Genomic DNA, 19,625 nt, shown 5'->3' on the forward strand with positions numbered 1-19,625 from the left:
GCAACCAGATTGCTGCCCCTTGATGGCAGTGTCGGGGAAGGGGCGGGTGATGACCTCCCAAGGCAGAGACGGCTGGGGGAGACAGTCACTCAGAGAGTGAGCGGGCACCGGGGCCAGCAAGGAGAGCGCCCCCCTTAGCCGGCAGCAGCTCAGTTCACACATAAAGAGGCAGGAAGCTGGGTGTCCTGACTTAGGTCGTGGGCTCTGGAGCCACAAGATGCCAGGCTCGGTTCTAGAACTGCCTCTCAGGAGCAGTGGGACCTTGGGTGGCTTACCTGACCTGGGTGAGCCTCCCATACACGTGGGGACAGGACCCCTGCAGGGTTATTCCGAGGACTCTGCGGGGTCTGCAAAGGACGGCGTGCCGAGCTGGTGTGTGGAGCCGTGGTACACGTTCCGGCCCCATGGGTCAGGAAAGCCCCTCGAGGGACAGGATGCAGGATGGGGCTGGCCTGCTTCCAGAGCTGAGAACAGGGCTGGTGCATCGTGGGTGCTCAGTAAGAACTGATTGAATGAATGAATGAGCTGGAAAGGGCTCTTAGAAGTCAGCCAGTCCAGCCACTTTCAAACTCTGCTACTTTGAAGGTGATACTGGGGCCACCAGAGAAGGTTTGGGGCCACATCTCACTTGACCCAAGCACCTCTATTTTTAACTCTTTACATATTGGGCTTTTCTTTTAAATTTTCATTTGACAAGTGGGTTTCCCTCCCCACCACCAAAAAAAAAAAAAAATCTTGAAAAAGGATGCTTGAACTCTCTTAAAGATTAAAAAACTAAAGCCCAGAGAGAAGCAGCAAGTGCCCAAGACAGTCCAGCAAGTTGATGATGGGGCAGGAGGAGACCCCAGAACTCCGTACTCCCCATCCGGGGAACCTGCCCAACATCACACCACCATGTTTTATCACAGTACTGACCCTCCAGGCTTTCAGGGGCCACCTGCCACCATCCCCACCTCTTCCAGGACTCTAAGATTCCAGATGGAAGTGGCGAGAATGGTGAAAAAAAGGGTAACTGGGTCAAGCCACGGAGAGTGGGGAGGGCTCCCCAGGTAGGCTGTGTCTCCTCAGGTGGAGAATCCAGCTGGAAATTCTGCAGGAGAACAGCCAACACCGTATGGCCAGGGTGTTGGGTTTTGAAACCCTATCCACTTTTTTTAACCTATAATTATGTGGCACACACCTAATTAAAATGGACTATAATTGTTGAAATATTTTATTGAAGTCATTTTTTTTTTTCCAAACAACAGGTTTAACAGATGATAAAACTTGTCTTGTGGTTAACTTGGGCTGCCAAGAGCCCCGGGCAGAGGACGGGCTGGGGCTGGCGGACTACGGACAGTCAACCCCGACTGGATGCCAGCATTCTTCGCTAAGCACTCCTTCTGGAGACTTCTCTCGGGCCCCATGCCAAGAGCTCAGAACAGAGACAAATAGCCTGGGTGGGAGTTTTGTGCACAAAGATGACTAGGTTTGCTTAGCTCAGTGGAGAAATCCTTTGAAATTGGGCTCCCAGGGGAGTGAGGGCAGCTACAAGCAGAGCAAACTGTTGATTCCAGAGCACAAGGAAAGGAGTGTGATCCTCACCCCACTCACAAGCAGCAAAACCCTCCCCTAAAACCCCAAATGACCACAACAAAACAGACCTGGGCAGCGCAGGGGCTGCCGGGTCTTCACATTTTTTAGGGAATATGGTGGATGCATCTCTAACAATGCCTGTGACAGCGGCCACCGTTTACTGTCTTCTAGGTGCTCGGTGTTTTCTATGCTTTATTTCTAATCTTTACTGAGGAAACTGAGTCATAAGCTGGCCAAGATCTTTACCCCAGCTCTAACTCAGAAGCCAATGTTTCTCCACTATTGTTCTGACTCAGACCCTGACTCAAAGTGAGCATCTTCATCATTAAAAAGTCTGAATCAGTCTGGGGGAGGGAAGGGCAAGAAAATACGCTGCAGGGTTTGAGGGTTCCTTTCCTTTTGGTGTGTCTGTCTGCCCAGCCCGCCTCACCCTGCTGGCGGCCTGCGGGCCAGATATGCTCTGAGGTAGACCAGAATAAGGGCCGGACTGGGAAACAGGGAGAAATTTATTTTATCTCCTGGCCAAACAACCGGGATGGTCATCGGACCCCGGTTCTGATCTCAGTGAACCAGTGAGCAGAGGTGCTGCTCTTGTCTGGAGATGATCTGTTTTATCTTGTGTTATTGTCCCAAGCCAGCAGTGACGTGGCTGTTGTCACCCCCAGGTTACACGTGACAAAGAAGAGCCAAGAGACGAGCCAGGTCTGATGTGACGCAGTTCAAACAAAGCTCCGAAGTCACGGGAGAAAAGTATATCCTCGGGGTCTGTCCATCGTGTGCGTGTGTGTGAGTGCGGTTTCTAATGTATTCCTTCTTATTACTCTTGTTACCGTTGTCTACTTCCCCTCAATGTCATGCTTCATCTTCATGCAACTCGTTTTTATTGAGCATCTACTATGTAGGAGGCCCTAAGCCAGGTGTATGGCCTTTCATCCAAGAACTGAGGCCGTGGAAGGAATCGGTGTCACAGATTCAAAGGCCAGCTCAGCCCCAGGCAGCTGCGGGATTTGAGACCATCTCTGCTCCCTGCGTTCAGTTTCCGCCTCCGCAGGCGGGGTTGAAAGCCCAGACCTCAGGGTTGCAGCCTGGAAGCAGGGCCCCTCTGTGTCGGGCCTGGCTCGGGGCCTGGGAGCCCTCCCCCACAAGCCACCCACCCGCCCCTTCCCTCTCTGGGCGGTTCGTGCAGGACTCAACGCTGACAGCTGTCCGGGAAGGGGGGTTATTTGTACAAAGCAGGCTGACTGTGTCTAAATCCCTCCCTGGGGCAATGGTTCCAAATTGAAATGTGGCAGATTTGATCCCTGCCAGCCCCCCCCCAACCCCCCACCCCCAGAGGACTCCCTCCTCTGCCCTCCACCTGGTCCTGCCCCGGTGTCCTCACCACCCAGAGGAGCATCGCCACCTTACCCTCCCCCATCTCCAGCCCCGCCCCCTCCCACGCCTCCTCCTTCTCCCCCCTCGCTCCCACCCCACCTGTTGGATCCATCCTTTTGGCGTAGGGAGGAGTGGGCGGTGCCCTCCAGCCCTCCAGCCCAGGAGGGCAGCAAGGGGACAATCACATAGGGAACTAATTAATTCACCGAGCAAGCCCTCCGCCATCTTGTCTCGTCAACCCTGAGAGATAGATGTATCACGATGCTCGTTTAAAGATGAGGAAATTGCAGGTCGAGGAGGTCACTGCTCAGGGTGACACATGGCCCAGCTAGGGATGGGGTGGAATTCACACATGGAGCCTCTTACCTTATTCGCGCTGAGAACGGCTGCCTTTTGAAATGTGTTTCCTTGTCTCTGGACACGCTGCGTACAGGAGCATCGTACCCAAAGGAGCTGCATGGTAGGCACCATTGACCACATTACACGTGGGGGGCCTGATGTCGGGGGGTGGGATAACGGGCCTGAGCCCGTGGCGAGTCACTGGACTGTGAGATAAGGCTGGACGGCTCTGCAACCGCCCCTCTGTCCTTCCCCATCCCATGTTTGGAGACCAGCTGAGGAGGAAAACCACGTGGCTTCTTCTTTGTCATGATGTGCACTGTAGGGTGTTTAGCAGCGTCCGTGGCCTGCACTCACTAGATGCCGATAGCGAACCCCAATCTCCTGACCGAAGCTGTCTGTAAACATGCCCTGTGGGGGACAAAATCACCACCCCCAGTTGAGAATCACTGCCTTACAGTTTTCTGTTTTCCTTAAAGAAAGGCTGTGCTATTTGTCTCAAGGGCATTTAGAAAATCAGAATAGTGGATGTCCCCAAAGTAAGTAACACAGAGCATGGACAAGAAACACAGGCCAGACGTGATAGTATTATTATTGTTACTGTTGTTGTTGTAGCTGTCAGTGCCTTGCCTATTGTAGGTGGGGATAAATCACCATGAGCTGGTGATGGAGCCCTGGAGGGCGGACAATGAAAGCTCATAGATGAGTCCTGTGGCTGACTCACAGGGCACTTTGAACACGGCTGTTTGCCTTTGGGAACTCAGCGTTCCCATCTCTATAATGGGAAATCTGAAAGATGCAACCCTCAAGGACCATTTTAAGTCTAGTATTTCCAGATTTCCCAGATTCTATCTCTGATTCTGGGACCAGTGTTATCACACAGCACCAAAGTGCATGGGCTCTGGGCTCTGCCCATCTGGATTCAGACCACAGCCCGAGCACTTACCAGCTGGGTGACCTTAAGCAGGTCCCTGAATCTTACCATGTGTCTGTCCCTTCATCTGTAGAACTCTGAGACCAGATCTGCCTCTTATGGTTGTCACAAGCATGAAATGAGATGATCTATATACTAGAACAGTGCAGGCACTGATAACAGACCCGTAAGAATTCATTATTATCATCAGAAATACTCCAGTTGTATTTAAAAACATATGATTCTTGGGCTTCCCTGGTGGCGCAGTGGTTGAGAGTCCGCCTGCCGATGCAGGGGACACGGGTTCGTGCCCCGGTCCGGGAAGATCCCACATGCCGCGGAGCGGCTGGGCCCGTGAGCCATGGCTGCTGAGCCTGCGCGTCCGGATCCTGTGCTCCACAACTGGAGAGGCCACAACAGTGAGAGGCCCGCGTACCGCAAAAAATATATATATATATGATTCTCATTTATGATCTCAAGCCCACTGAATCAGATCTTCCAAGGTGAAACTATGTGATGGTATTTTTTCAAATCTTTCCCAAATGATTCTAAAGTAGTGGGTCCTTGGCCTGGCATAAGTTGTGTAGAATTCTCTGATGTTAGAAAGATTTCGTTAATGTTTCAAGTGTTGCTGTATGAGGGGGCCCTGAGTGGTATGAAGTTAAGAAAGGTACTCTGACCTCAGGGAACCACCATCTAACCAGGCAAGGCCAACTTATAAGTGAAATACATAGCCCAAGTGGGCCTCTGTGGCCAGGACCACAAAGAAATTTGGAACATGTACTCAGACATAACAGAGGAGAGAAGGTGATCTTCAGGGTTGCCAAGTAAGGTTGTGCAGGTTGTTGACTGCACTTAAGTGCCCAAGAAAGGTGACTTTTTCTATTCACACAAAAGCACCATGGAGCAAGTGGAAGGCCTGGAGGTCGTTGATCACCCAGGATGCCCTGGAAGCTCTGACTCATCCATCACTGCCAGCCCAGCTGCCCCCTTCTCTGGGTAGTTTTCTCTAAAACCCCACAAAAGGAATGGACCACTGTGCCAGGCTCTATTATAGTCTTGTCTTTCCCAGATTTGAATTGCACATTTGGGTCAATACCTCCCCCAAGAGATTATGAGCCCTTTGAGGGCAGGAACCGTGTATTTATTGTATTTTTTTTTTAATTTGGTGTCTCTAACATCGAATATGAGGTCTGGTGTAGAGTAGGTGTTGAGCAGATGCTTGTTGGATGAATGAATGATCAGATAAATAAACAAATGAATTCCAACTAAGTAAAAGGGTCTTAGGGACCATCAGTGGAAAGGAACTACGTCACCCATCAAGAGAACGGGGTGCCAGCTGAAGGGAGTTCTTGGAGGAGGTGGAGGAGGAAATGAGCCTTGAAGGATGGACGTGATTTTGCTGGGCAGAGACGCGGGGCAGAGGAAGTGAAGGGAGCGCGCTCCAGCAATCTCACGCACAGAAAATGAGATAAAAAAAAAGTGGAAGACACAAGGCATCGTTAATAAAGAGTTCAAAGAAAGCATGGTTTGATGGTTCCTGTGGCAACACGTTCTTCATTTGGTTTGGAATCACAAAATAAATATTTGCATAGAATCAACAGGAAAATAAGAAGACACATGGTGCTGCACCTGGGAGAAGTCTTTGCACTCTGGGGGACCCTCGTCATTTTGTCCTTGGACCCTCATCATTTTGTCCACAGCTTCTCAGAGTTGAGCAAATGCCAGATTCTTAGGTTCCGTGTGCCCGAGAGACAGGGAAGCCCTGGGTGCCAAAGGGACCCGAAAATGCACTGTCAGGTGTGTGACACTGGTGATGTTCCTCCCCAACCTGACAGCCCTGGGCTCTGACCACACCTGGCTGTACGACTCTGGACAAGTTGGATTTGTCTCTGGGCCTCAGTTTTCTCATCCATGTAAAGGGAAATACACATGCCCACCTCTCAGGACTGACAGTCAAATTAAATGCTGGCTTTGTGGGCACTTAATCCACGTTGGTTCTTTTTTCTCAGAAAGTTCCATTAATGTCCACTTGGCTGAATTAGGGAATCTGTCTCCAAACTTAAGAGATAACCCTGTATCTTTAAACCTGATGGAATTTCCTTTCAACCAGTAATGCCATCAAGGGGCTCTGTCTTTTGATGATTCCAAAGGCAAAGATTTATGCCCTACAATTTCCATTGCAGTGCTGTTCTATTAGGAAAATATAAACTGTGTCAGCCATGGTGGGATACTGAAGTCCACAGAGAAACCCCCATAATGTAGAATATTCTGCATAATGGGAATGTATGAGGAGAGGCAAAGGGTTTTTACTAATACAGGGAAATCATGTTGTAGATTTAACTGGGAAGCTTCAAACACAATTCATAATCAATTTCACCTTTGGGTTATTTTCTTTACTACAAAGATTTTTGCTTTGTTTTGTTTGTTTTGTTTTGTTGAGAGTATCAAAATAGAACACCTTGGGACAAATTCCTCCATCAAGCCCAAAGTAGACTCAGCTTCCAAGTGCCCTGTGACCACATTGCCAAGATCACGCTCCTGGTAGGAGCCCCAAGGATGACACGTGTTGCCCCTCACTTCATCAGGCTGTGATAGTACCCAAGACCCAGGGCTAGTTCCGTGCATCTGGCACCCTGAACAACTTCACACCCAGCCTCATGCTAGGAGCTACAGAGAAGGGCGGCTGACAGGTTTGCAGGAACTCCCACTGCAGTGAGAGAAGAGGGCATAAAATGGAGAAGCTGCCGTTTCTCACGTGGACCCCATCTCTGTGTCCTGCACCTCCTGTTCCTGTTTCTTAGTCTCATCCCATGTGCTCACGCTAAAGGCAGCTAAAGGGTTAAAAGCACAGATGCTGCAGCCAGGCCGCCTACAGTGAAGCCTCCCTCTGCGGGGGGCGGCTGTGTGAGGCTGGGCAAGTGACACAACCTCTCTATGCCTTGGCTTCCTCATCGGGAAAAGTCATATGATGACTGTACCCTCCTCATAGGCAGTGTGAGGTTCCTGGGTCGGTAAAGCTCTTAGATCAGGGCATGACCCTCGGCACGTGCTCAGTGAGGGCTTTCTATTAATATTAGTTCAGACGCTACTGAGATAAAGACTATCGGACTTCAAATCACACAATCTTTCCACTCACCCCACTGCCAGATATCCACAAATAACTCAGAAACGAGACCCTTGGAGGGGCTGAAACAGCGGGTCACAGGGGACAGGAGTTGCCTGGTCCCTGGTTGCAGAGGGGATGGGGAGGAACAGGGGTGCTGGAATTTGGCTGCTGTGGGTTTGAATTCTACTTTTACCGCCCACTGATGGTCTACGCCCCCTGCCCAGTGCCTCTGCAGCTCTGCACCTCGGTCGCTCTGCCTGAAAGATGGGGTAGCTGCCACCCACTCCTGGAGAAGTTCCCATCAGCAACAAGCATGCATCCAATAAAGCTCGAGAACTGGGTTATTAACCTAGCACCGAGCTGCCAGGAAGGGTGATGGGGAAGATTATGTAAGAAGATATATGTGTGACATCTGCATTGCCCGGTGGGTGCAGGCTGAGTCTCTCACCCTTGAGGACTTCAGGAGAAACAAGTTAAGACAGGTCCCCTGGGGGGCAGGGGGTTTAGAGGGCATTGAGAGAAGACAGGGCTTTGGACAGCCAGAGATGGGGGGCAGGGTCCTTCCAAACAGAAGCAGCAGCTTGGGCAATGAGCCAGTGCCTCAGAGCATCCTCAGATGGGCACAGTACTATCAGAGCATCCTGGATAGGTCTGGGGTGTAGGAGGTGGTGGGAGAAAAGAAGAGAGAGGGACAGGGAGAGAAAGGAAAGAGGGAAGAAGGGAGGAGAGAGAGGAGGGAGGGAGGACGGGGTATGGGAAGCACTTGAGTCCAGCTCTTTCCCTGAAGCCCCATCTGTGGCCAGCCAGCACAGTGCTGACACCACACACACCCCACACACCCGCAGCGCCTGACCCCACGCAGAAGGCCCTTGTTCCGCAGCCACCCTGCACGACCTTTGGGGAGCGTGATTACAAACTTCGACACTCCCATTTCACCCTTTCAAAGGGCACTCTTCCCACTCGGGCATCTGCTTCTCTCCCCTTGGACATGTAATGCACCTGCTTGCCACTGAGAGATTTAGTGTCCGCCCCCCCCCACCCCTGAAAAGAAAAATGTAGCTTGAGATTTTAATTCTTATTCATGTCATTTTACAATAGCTTCATTCATTCCTACTGGCTGTATGACTTTTCTTCTTTTTTTTAATTTATGGAGTACCTGTGTGACGTATGAATTAGAGAAAGGAAATGTTATTAGAAAGGTCCCAGGGAGCGAGCTGTTTCATGTCTGAGGACTGAAAAGTAAGGGAAAAGGAAAGAGTGATACGTGGGGCAAAGAGAGCTGTGTTCTAGCCAGAACTGGCCTCCGAAGTGCTGTGTGACTTTGGACAAGGAAGTTAACCTCTCTGGGCCATGTGACTCTTTGTCTAAGGGACGGCCACCCACTCTCATCAAATAGCATCTCTGTTACAGCAGCCCTCTTGGTTAGGTATGGTCATTGTCATGATTTGTGTGGAGAAGCCCCCTTTAGGGGGCCTGAGCCCAGACCCCAGCCCATCTCATGGGGCTCCAGCTGCAAACAGAGTAAGGCTGAGCCCCCCTGCTGCCCCCACCATCCCGTTGTCCAGCTTCAGCTGCCAGGGTCTCTCATGGGCAGAAGCAGAAACGAAGAAATCCAGTAAGCCTGGGGAGACCAACGCCTTGGCCCCATAAAGCCCTTTTCCTAAACAGCTGGCCACAGCTGCCCAGAGCTAAGTCTTGCGGTAAATTGGCCGAGAGCCCTGAAAACTGAGGGGCTAGGGCATGGGGACCCGAGGAGGGGAGAAACAAAAGATGCTCCTGGGAGGCTGAAAAGAGCCTGCTCATTCCACCGCCCACTGGCCGTGACGCCTCGCCCCTCACGCCTCAGTGTCCCCGGCTGTGAAGCACACAAAGCCCCCTCCCCTGGCATTGTACAGTGACGGGACTGTGGTTGTCAGACAGCCAAGGTCAAGGTCTGGCTTGGGTGGGTCCCCCTCAGAAGTCCCGCGCAGAAAGCCCTTCCCAGCCTCTCCTACTGCATCACCCACCCCTCCCCACCCACAGCTCACCCCCCACCCCTGGCCCCAGGAACATGCACACCTGTCTGCCTCCTCGTCTCCATCCTCCCGGGACAAAGTACCAAGTGCCTGTGCCTTCACGGGGGCTGTGTCTGACCGAGAGCCAGGCTATTGGCAGCTCAGTCAATGTCCCCTGAGATGGCCGCTCAGGCAGGGGGACGCTTTTCCAGGTTTGCTACACGTAGGTTTTATTTTTACGTCATTTACCGAAATTCTCCCAACAGGTTACGGCAGAAGGGCAAGAACGGTGTGGCAGGTTTCCATGTGCTCGTAGGCCAAGCCCTGGATGCAGAGAGAACTAACAGCTCTCAAGCATCTTTCCTGCTGATGGCAGAAAACCATCAGTTTCTGATGACTCAGGGTCACCTGAGTTAAACTGTCACCTTTGGAAAAGTCCCCAGTCCGATCAGAGACTTTCTCCTTTCCTTCTCTCCAGGAAAGGTGTGAGGAATCTAAAGGAAGAAGAGCAGATCATTCTGGCTTCAGGGAAGGGTGGGTCCAGCCCACAACCATCCTCAGCACCTACTGGCCTCGGTCAGCTTCTGGCTTTGTTTTTGTTGCCAGGTATCTGAGGGCAGTGGCTGCCTTGGTCCCGGGCTCCCCATTCACAGGGTCCTCCTGTCCTAGGTTCAGGAGGTTCTCCTGAGTCCCGAAGCCCTCTGTCAGCAGCCCCCCGCCCCTCAGGATTGCAGGTCCTACCAGAAGCTTCCTAGACAGATGCCACTGTGCAGGCGTGTGGGATAGTGAAGCAGGGAGACCCCTCGCTCAGCTGCTCTTGGTGCAATCAGCGGGGCCTCGCTCTCACCCCTCACATTCCCCCAGGGCTGCTCTAGCTGCTCCCACCCAAAGCTGATCAGGGAGGGCTGGGGAGATCCTCTGGGTGGGCAACTGCCCAGCTAAAACCCAGGTTTTACAATAGTAAGTGAGAAGGAAGAAAAGTCTGTCTGCCACAGTGGCACCATAAGGGTGGCATTCTCTATTTGCTCCATTATCTAGAAGACAAATGAGACACTGTGTGGGGGACAGTGTATCTAGGCTCACGGTCAGAAATTCTGGGGGAGCCAGGAATCCCCTCAAATCCTGTACTTCTTGCTATGTCACAGGCCATTGCACCCCCTCCCGGTGTCCCCAGCATACCCCAAATCTTCCCTGTGCATCGCGTGGTCCCCCTCCTCTACTGACACAATACCCCTATTAACGTCAGTTAGGACAAAGTGACCCCAGATGGAACCACAAATACCTAATGGGCAGAAAATAAGATGGAAAATCCTACCGGTCCTTCTGACAGTTAAAGTAAAATTTTATGTGAGCAATATACTCTTGCTCTGATTACCATGCAGTATAATTTTATTCTGGTTTTTCTGGGCCCACTGAACCCCCTGCTCTTTTAAGTGTTCAAATGCTCTGCTTGCCAAGATAAGTGATTATAATTGACAGGGCATTGTCAATCTATAGCAAAGCTGATTTCATTAAGCATGCCAAGGGCCAGCTCTGGGGGCAGGTAGCTGAGTGGAGAGGGGTTTTGATCTCACTCTCTCCCTCTGGTACAGTCCACACTGGCACCAAAGGCTGGAGGGCAAGAGAACAAAGGGAATGTTGTGTCTCTGAATTCAAATCTTTCCCTTTGAAATGAGGCAGCCAGAATGGCCAATAAAACTGTGGAAATGGATTTCTGGCTGCATTTGATGTTAAGCCTTTAGTGTCAAGCGCCTGGTCTATCGGTTCTGTGTTCATGCCCCATCCTTTCTTTATTCCCTTTGCTCCCCTTGTATCCCCCCTTCTCTGGATGGCCTTGTGGGGAATTCGTCCTTTCATAAATAATTTCTTAAAGTTGCCGGATAGGCAGTTGCATCCCATTGCTGCTTTGACGCAAAAAGAACAAATTAAGTCTTAAAAGAATGGTGATTTGCTCTGTGTCAGTAATAGAACTGGTCTCATATAGATTGACTAAGACCAGAATCTCCTGCTTCAGTCTTAAATTCTCTGTTTATTACCACATCTCTGTGTACAGAGTTGCCATCCTTTTACACTGAGTCATCATAATCCCATACCATCACTTTCCACCTAGAGAAGACAGTTGGAGAGAGAGTCCAAGGTTTAGAGGCTCCTCCCTAGTCATCTGTAACAGGATATCTGTGACAGGGAGCTGAGCTTTCATCTTGAGTGGTTAGCCTAGTCCTTAATTCAGAGGGAAGGATGCGGCCCATCCGTGGCGCTGTCCCTGCCGTCACCCTGAGCTGTTTTCAGGCTGGGGGAGGTGATGAAAACAGAGCTTTGAGTATCCAGACCATAGTCAGTTTCTGGGATCCCAGTGAACCAGAGTGTAGCCTCACCCACCCTACTTACATCCTTCAGTGGGATCAAACTAATCGACCCCTTTTACACAGTGGTTTGTGGTTCCTGGTTAAGAGGAAGGACCCGGTAAAAGTGAAGAGAAGAGCAAATGGGATATGGAATTTGAAAAACTAGTTTCCAATCCTGATGCTGCCTCTTACTGAGTAATCTTGGGTTACTTCTTCTCCTGCGGCTCAGACATCTGGCTGTAAAAATGAGAGCCGTAATTCTTCCCCTGTCCTGAGTTCTAAATGAGGCTGGATATAAAAGCATTGTTTAAACTCCAAACAGTCATACAGATGAGAGCTAGCACCATTGCAAGAATATATCCATTAGCATCATTTGATCTTCATGACAGGTTAGAAAGGACCAGAACACCTTGCAGCAGCCATAGAGCCAGCCAGAGTTCCATCCCAGTAATAGAACCAGTCAGGTATGCTGGAAATCATGAAGAACTCTAGGTAAAATGTACACAACATCTTCTTAAATGCTCTAAACAGCTGGTAAGGTAATAGGAAGTTAGGTCAAAATCTAAGTGGGAGTTAGAGAAAGAAGACCTGTAAAGTCACTGTTGTCCTGAGGACATCTGGTATACCTGGATAACGGGATCTTAGTTTTTCAGAGCCTTGGAGGATACAAGGGACATAAAATAAAAACCAGAGCCTATTCAAGGTGGGGAATCCAAGAGAAGACCTTCCTTATGGAAAGTCAGAGTCTCAAAGGGTACAAGGGTGAACTAGACGGAAACACACATACACACGGGACATAGTCCTGCTGCTGAGGAGAGAAGCCTTTAGGTGGTCAACTGGGGACCTTTAACACAGCCACAGCCTCCCTCTCTAGCTTCATCTTCCTTTACTAGCTGCTTAATCATCACCCCTGAGCTGCTGTGACACACTTCCCCATCTCTTCTGGCCATTTCCTACCCCTCCCCTGCTGTACCTCCCATTGGCTGAACATTCTGTGGCTAGAATTTTCACCAGATACCCTTCTCCACACGCATGTCTCTTCTTAGCCATACACCCCAGCTTCACTCCACATCAGTTAAGTTCCTTCTAATAATAATCCTGAAAAAAGTCAACTTTTGCCTGCTTAGGTGTTGGAATTTCTTTCCAAAATAATAATAATAAAAGTTTGATGATAGTTGTAAGCACATCTTCTAGAAATAGCTTCTCCTACACTTTTAAGGACCCTAACCATGTCTGGGAGAAGGGAGTGGTCATGGAGAGGGGGTATCATCTGGGGGCACCAACCCCTGGCCCAGCTTCTTTCTCTGCTCTCCTTGGTATGGTGATTATTTTGACCCATTTCACAGGTGTGACCAGCATCAGACCCTCTATGGCCCTTCTTCTTTCATAGAGACCCTCAGATACCAAAAAAAAAAAAAAAAGAAAGAAAGATGACCTGGTCCAATCCTTGAGTGTTGCCTTGGCCTCACCCAGACCCAGAGGATCAGGACCAGGTCTGAGGCCACACAGCACACCAGCAGATGACCTGTGAGGTCCCAGTCTTCCAACTCGCAGCCAGGCCCCCTGGCCACATCACACCATAGCCAGCGGGAAGGGCTCGCCCCAGCCTTTGTGCTTGTTCCCAGGCAGTAGCTTCTTTGCTGTCGTGGCAACCCTAGAAGGTGGGCAGGGCAGCCTTTATTCTGTCCTTTTACAGAGGAGAACAAAAGACTGGCAGCGAAGTTACCCAGCCAAGGCAGGAGAGGATTGATGAGAGAAGAAACGTGGATATGAGAAAGTGAGCTCAGAGTCTAACGATGGTCTCCCTCAAGTGAACTTAGAGAAATGCAAGTTACAGTAAATTGGACCTTAAATTCACTTTTGACAGTGGAGCTCTGCTTCCCAGACTCAAGTCCACTCAGTGTCTGGGCAAGATGGGTCACAGATTCAATAAAGCATATTGAGTTAGGTTTATAGGAAAGGACCTCCCCTCCCTCAATGGGGAAGCAAAAAGGATGGAGGGGAGGAGGATAGAAGTACTTTATGCTTCAGCCCAGACTAAAAGTTGGTCCTGAGATTTTGAAAACATCATTTAGGATTAGAGGGGTCTGTAATTTCAAAGCTTTCAACTGATCTGATTTTTGTTTTTAAGATGTGAGGATTTAAATTCACCCTCAGAGAAAGAGATGTTTTTATTTTGTGAAAAGCAACACCCAATGAATTCCTTCAGATCTGAAACAGAGGCCCACAGCTGATATAACAATATCTGTGAACCACACTATTCTATATTCAATTCAACATGTATTTATTGAGCACCTACTGTGTGCCAGACACCATTCTAGGCTTGGGACTGCAGTAATGAATAAAACAGACAAAAATTCTTGCCCTCATGGAGAAGACAGATGATAAGTACCAGCAAATAGGTTTTATAATATATATTAGGTGTTAAATACTGTGGAGAAAAACAATGAAGGAGGTCAGGGAGTCCTAGGAGGGGTGTCAATTCAAGTATAGTCATCAGAGAAGGTCTCCTGAGAAGCTATCATTTGAACAAAGACTTAAATAAGATGAGGCAGAAAACCTTCAGGTAAAGAGTAATTCAGGCATGGAGAACGCAAGTGCAAAGCCCTGAGGCAAGTAAGGGAAAGAGGGAACTTGGAGATGAGGTTAAATGGTAGGATCTTGGGAGGATGAAGACGGAGAATAAATGTCACATGTGTCACACTTGATGTTAGTCAAGTCTGAATGACGAAGATACCCAAGACAAGTGGGGATTGACGGGATTGCCCTCAACAAGCAGAGAGTGAGGCCATTCCCGAGAAGGGTGGGGTCTTCCTGGAGAGAGTGAACATTTCCTCTCTCCTTCACTTTGGGAAAAGATCAGTCATAAGAAGAGGAAAGAAGGGCAAGAGATCCAGGCCTACGCTGGAGGGGAGCTGGGCCTTGAGGAGGTAGACAGAGGGCATAGGCTGATTCCTCAGAGGGGCAGAGGAACACCCACCCAGTGGGGTATCTGAGCTGACCCCAGGACAGGGCAGCAAGAGGAAAGGGTCTTGTAGGGAACCTGAGGATGATGCCAGCCTGCAGATGCCCATTCAAGGGTGCCTGCACATTTTCCCCCATGTTATTCTTCCCTTCCATTATCTCTGAACTTCAGAAATTCAGAAATTTCTGCCTCTGCTTGCCTAGGGGGAATCTGTTTCAGAACTGGGCCACAGGGAGACTTGCACAGAGCCAGCAGAGAGATGCAGAGCATAGGTCTGGGCCACACTGGCTACAGTGCCCAAAGGCCACTGGCACAGACTTGGGGAGTATGGAAGCCCTTTCCACAAACCTTAGCGGGACCCAGATAAAAGACAGGAGTCCTTTTGCCAGACTGGAGAAGGCAGGTATATTCAAAAAAAAAAAAGAAAAGAGCATAAACCTGCAAGGGTTAGGAAAAGAGCATCAGCGGAGAGTCAACGAATTTCTACAAGATGGAAGGAGAGAGAGGAGGAGTGAAAAAAGAATCAAAGTAGAAGAAACCACACTCCAGAACACTCATGGAGGGGCCTTTGGCAGAGGAGAGAGAAGATGGACTTAGGAGCTTCAGACAGGCTCAGGATCAGAAACATCATGTAAGAAAAAGCAGGAGTGAGAAGTGGGGTTGAAAACAGAAGATAAATTGAACTCTTTATTTGCCCATCCACACAGAGAAACAAACAGCCAATATCTACTCCCATTTTTTTTAATGGATAAATTTTCTTTAAAGCAATTAAATGGGAAGAACTAGGAGTGCTGGTATAAGCACCAGTGCCTGAGAGCAAAGACCTCTAGATTTGGGGAATGGGCACCCCCCATTAACATTCAGCCCTCTGACCTGTCACCCTAGACAGAAGCTTGACTGTCAATGAGTTTTGTCCAAATACACTGAGTCCCCGATTGGTTTTCTAGTATCTCATTTGTTTACTTATATGATTAACCAAGGATCACCAGACATTTTAGGAAAATTGAACATAAAAGAGAGAATAAATTTTTTTTTAAAAAAATGAAAAACTGACTTTGGAGGAAACAAAGATAATTCAGAGAAAATAAACTTGTCTTCTCAGAGATATGCAAGAACATATTGCATTCATAAGGAAAGAACAGAATGCTACATAAAAGGAACAATCATATAGCAAAAAAGAGTTCTGGGAAATTAAATATATGATGTCAAAAAAGGAAGAAAATTCAATAAAAATGTTGGAAGGTAACATTGAGGAAATCTTCTAGAGTGCAGAACAAAAAAATCTATGAAATGGAAATACGAGAGCAAAGTAAAGAGGAGAGGCATAGAAGAGCAATTTAAGAGATTTAGCATTGGACCAATGAAAGTTCTAGGAAGACAAGGTGGTTAAAACAAAGGTGAGAAGAAATTTTCCAAAAAATAATAATAATGCAAGAAATTTCCCAGAGGTAAAGGACAAAAAGCTTCAGAATAATCAAGTCCCTTGAGTGATCAGTACAATGAATACTCAAATATTCATAACTATATTATTATGAAATTTTAGGAGCTCCACAGATAAAGAGAAACTCTCCAAATTATCCAGGGGTCATCTTCAGAAGAAAGGGAATAAAACCAATATTATATTTTTCATTAGCACAACTAAATCTAAGAACACAGTGGTGAAATTCCTCCAAAGTTCTAAGAGAAGATAAGTGTCAACTGAGACTTTCATATCTTGCTAAACTATGACTAAAGGGTGAGAATAGAACAAAGTATAAGAGAAGAATAATGACATTATCAGACATATAAATATTTATAGGGAAGTTTATCAAAGTTATGCTCATGAAATGGAAGGGAGTAAAAAAAAAAAATGAATAGGACATAGTATTCAATCCAGGAAAGTGTCTTGTCAGCAGCTCTATGGAACCTAAAGTAACTGGCCTGGCTTAGAGCAGAAGAATAGAGGGGAGGAAGGAGGGGGTCATCTGTAAAAATGAGGTAGATTCCAGGAATATGAATAGATTCTTGAGAACTTGAAATACCTCAAGGAGGTAATAAATACAATCAAAGCAAGAAAATAAAGGAACCAAAGCTGATAAACACAGACCAAGCAAGAAAATAAAAGAACCTATTAGAAACTTTAAAAAAGAAAATGAACAGTAATCATAGTAATAATCCTAGTACTCTTGGCTATGAGGTGAATGATATTTATGGTCACAGTAAAGTAAACATGATTTGCTTCATGGATGTTCCACTTCTGGAATCAACCTATAGAGAAAGCTTGGTAGACTGTAATTTACAAAACAAAAAATAAATTTTATCCATCTTAACATTATAAAAGTGAAAGTACATTTGTTAGAAATGAGAAGCAGAAGAAAGGGAAGTGGGAGAGGAGGTCCTAAGAGGGGTTGGAGCATCATACACTCATCTCATAAATTGTGAGTCAAATGTTACTGTAGGTCACTGAAGGAATAAAAACTATGTACGTGCGATTTAAACTAATAAAGAAGCTAAAAGATTGTGTGTGTGTGTTTGTGTGTGTGTGTGTATATAAAATGAGTAGGGGGACAGAGATGTGTGTGATGGTCCAAATGAACAAATTCTTTTGTTATGGGAGGGCCCTGATATATGATACCTAAACTTGACCAATCAAAAATAACATTACTTTCATGTATATTTTTAATATATATTTTTTATATATTACATATATATATGTATGTATAGACACAAGGACAAACAAAAACAAACAAGCAGAAATAGTTAACAGAATTACAAGTGATTTACTCAGGAGAAAAAGGAACCCCCAGCAACCGGGTAGGACGTGGGGCTTGGTGGGGAGTGAAGGGGGAGAAGTGGAAGCGGGATGGGACTGGTGTCCCTGAGGGGTGGCTGGGGGAGGGGAAGGGAAGGGATCTCACGCCCAAAGGGGGAAATTGGGGGACCAATGAGAGGGCAGAAGATCAAAAGGGAGCGTGGCCAGGTTTCCCTTGAGCACTTGGGCCCCCAGGAGCCTGCTGAGATCCCAGGCCTGATCCTCTGCCCACCGAGGCTCCCTCCAGCTGGGAGGATCCTGAGGGAGTGGGAGGGAGGGAAGGGGGAGCAAAAGTAAAGGCCAGACCTCTGGGACTGGCACCCCTGAGGGGTGGCTGGGGGAGAGGAAGAGTTCCTACACCCAGCAAGACCCATCCATGGTTAGGGGTCCAGCAGGAATGGGGGAGACCCTGGGGGAGACTTGGGAGGACACAGAGGAACAGAAGGGAACGCGGCCAGTGCATTCCCTGTCCACTTAGGCACCAGGGAGCCTGTTGGGCTCCTGGCCCTAATCCTCTGCCATCGGAGCCTCCCTCCTGCCATGCAGAGCCCAAGCCCCGCCCCTGCACCCCACCCAGGGCCCCACCTCTACACTCAGAGACCCCCTCTGAGACCCCCTCCAACACAATGGGCCTAAACCCCACCCACACACCCTCACCCAGGACCTTACCTCCAAACTCCAGAACTCCACACTCTGGAGGCAGCCCTTTGGACGTGCTGCCTCTCCACTTCTGCACAGGTCCTAAGCAGAGGCCCTGTCCATGCTTGAACGGCGCCCCGCCTATAACCTTCCCCAAGGCCATTTCCGGGTGCCTGGGTTCTGAGCCTAGGCCCTGCCCCACGTTCAAATGTTCCGCCAGCCCACCTAGGTCACGCCCCACCCGAAACCCTGCCTAAGTTTCACCTCCACCTAAACTCCGCCCATCCCATAGGCAAGGGTTTTGTTTTGTTTTTTCTTTTTTCCTTTTAGATTGGGGTTCTGTTTTACCTTGTTGTTGATTCATTCATACTTTTAATTTTTCTAATAAATCTTTTAATTCTTTATACTTTGTTATTGTTCTGCTCCTTTTGGCTTGTTCCCACCCCTCCCCTTTTTTTTTCTTTTTTCTGGTGAGGTTTTGTTTTACCTTATTGAAGTTGTTTCAATTATATTTTTATTTTTCCTAATATTTTTTTTACCTTTCTAAATTTATTTTGTTTTTTATTCTTTGTTATCGTACGGCTCCTTTTTTCTTTTTTCTTCTTTTTTTTTTTTTTTTTTTTTTTTTTTTTTTGCCTCACCACGTGGCTTGCAGGATCTTGGTTCCCAGGCCAGAGGTCAGGCCCAAGCTCCTGTGGTGGGAGCTCCAACTCCAAATCGCTGTACTAACAAAGAACCTCAGACCCAGGGAAAATTAATCGGAGTGAGGCCTCACAGAGGTCCTCACCTCGGCAGCAAGACCCGGCTCTATCCAACCACCTGCAAACTCCAGTGCTGCATGCCTCAGGCCAAACAACCAGTAAGACAGGAAGACTGTCCCACCCATTAAAAAAGAAAAAAAAAAAGAAAAAGAAATGAAGCAACAAAAAAATATGTTACAGATGAAGGAGCAAGGTAAAAACCTACAAGTCCAAATAAATGAAGACAAAATAGGCAACCTACATGAAAAAGAACTCAGAATAATGATAGTAAAGATGATACAAAATCTCGGAAACAGAATGGACAAAATACAAGAAACATTTAACAAGGATCTAGAAGAACTAAGAGCAAACAGTGATGAACAACACAATAACTGAAATTAAAAATACTCTAGAAGGAACCAATAGCAGAATAACTGAGGCAGAAGAACGGATAAGTGACCTGGAAGATAAAATAGTGGAAATAACTACCACAGAGCAGAATAAAGGAAAAAGAATGAAAAGAATTGACGTCAGTCTCAGAGACCCCTGAGACAACATTAAACACACCAACATTCGAATTATAGGGGTCCCAGAAGAAGAAGAGAAAAAGAAAAGGTGTAAGAAAATATTTGAAGAGATTATAGTCAAAAACTTCGCTAATGTGGAAGAAGAAAGAGCCAGTCAAGTCCAGGAAGCGCAGAGAGTTCCATACAGGATAAACCCGAAGAGAAACACGCCAAGACACATATTAATCAAACTATCAAAAATTAAATACAAAGAAAAAATATTAAAAGCAGCAAGGGAAAAGCAACAAATAACATACAAGGGAATCCCCATAAGG

Source organism: Orcinus orca, chromosome 2 (genome assembly GCF_937001465.1).
Source record: "Orcinus orca chromosome 2, mOrcOrc1.1, whole genome shotgun sequence".
Taxonomy (NCBI): Eukaryota; Metazoa; Chordata; class Mammalia; order Artiodactyla; family Delphinidae; genus Orcinus; species Orcinus orca.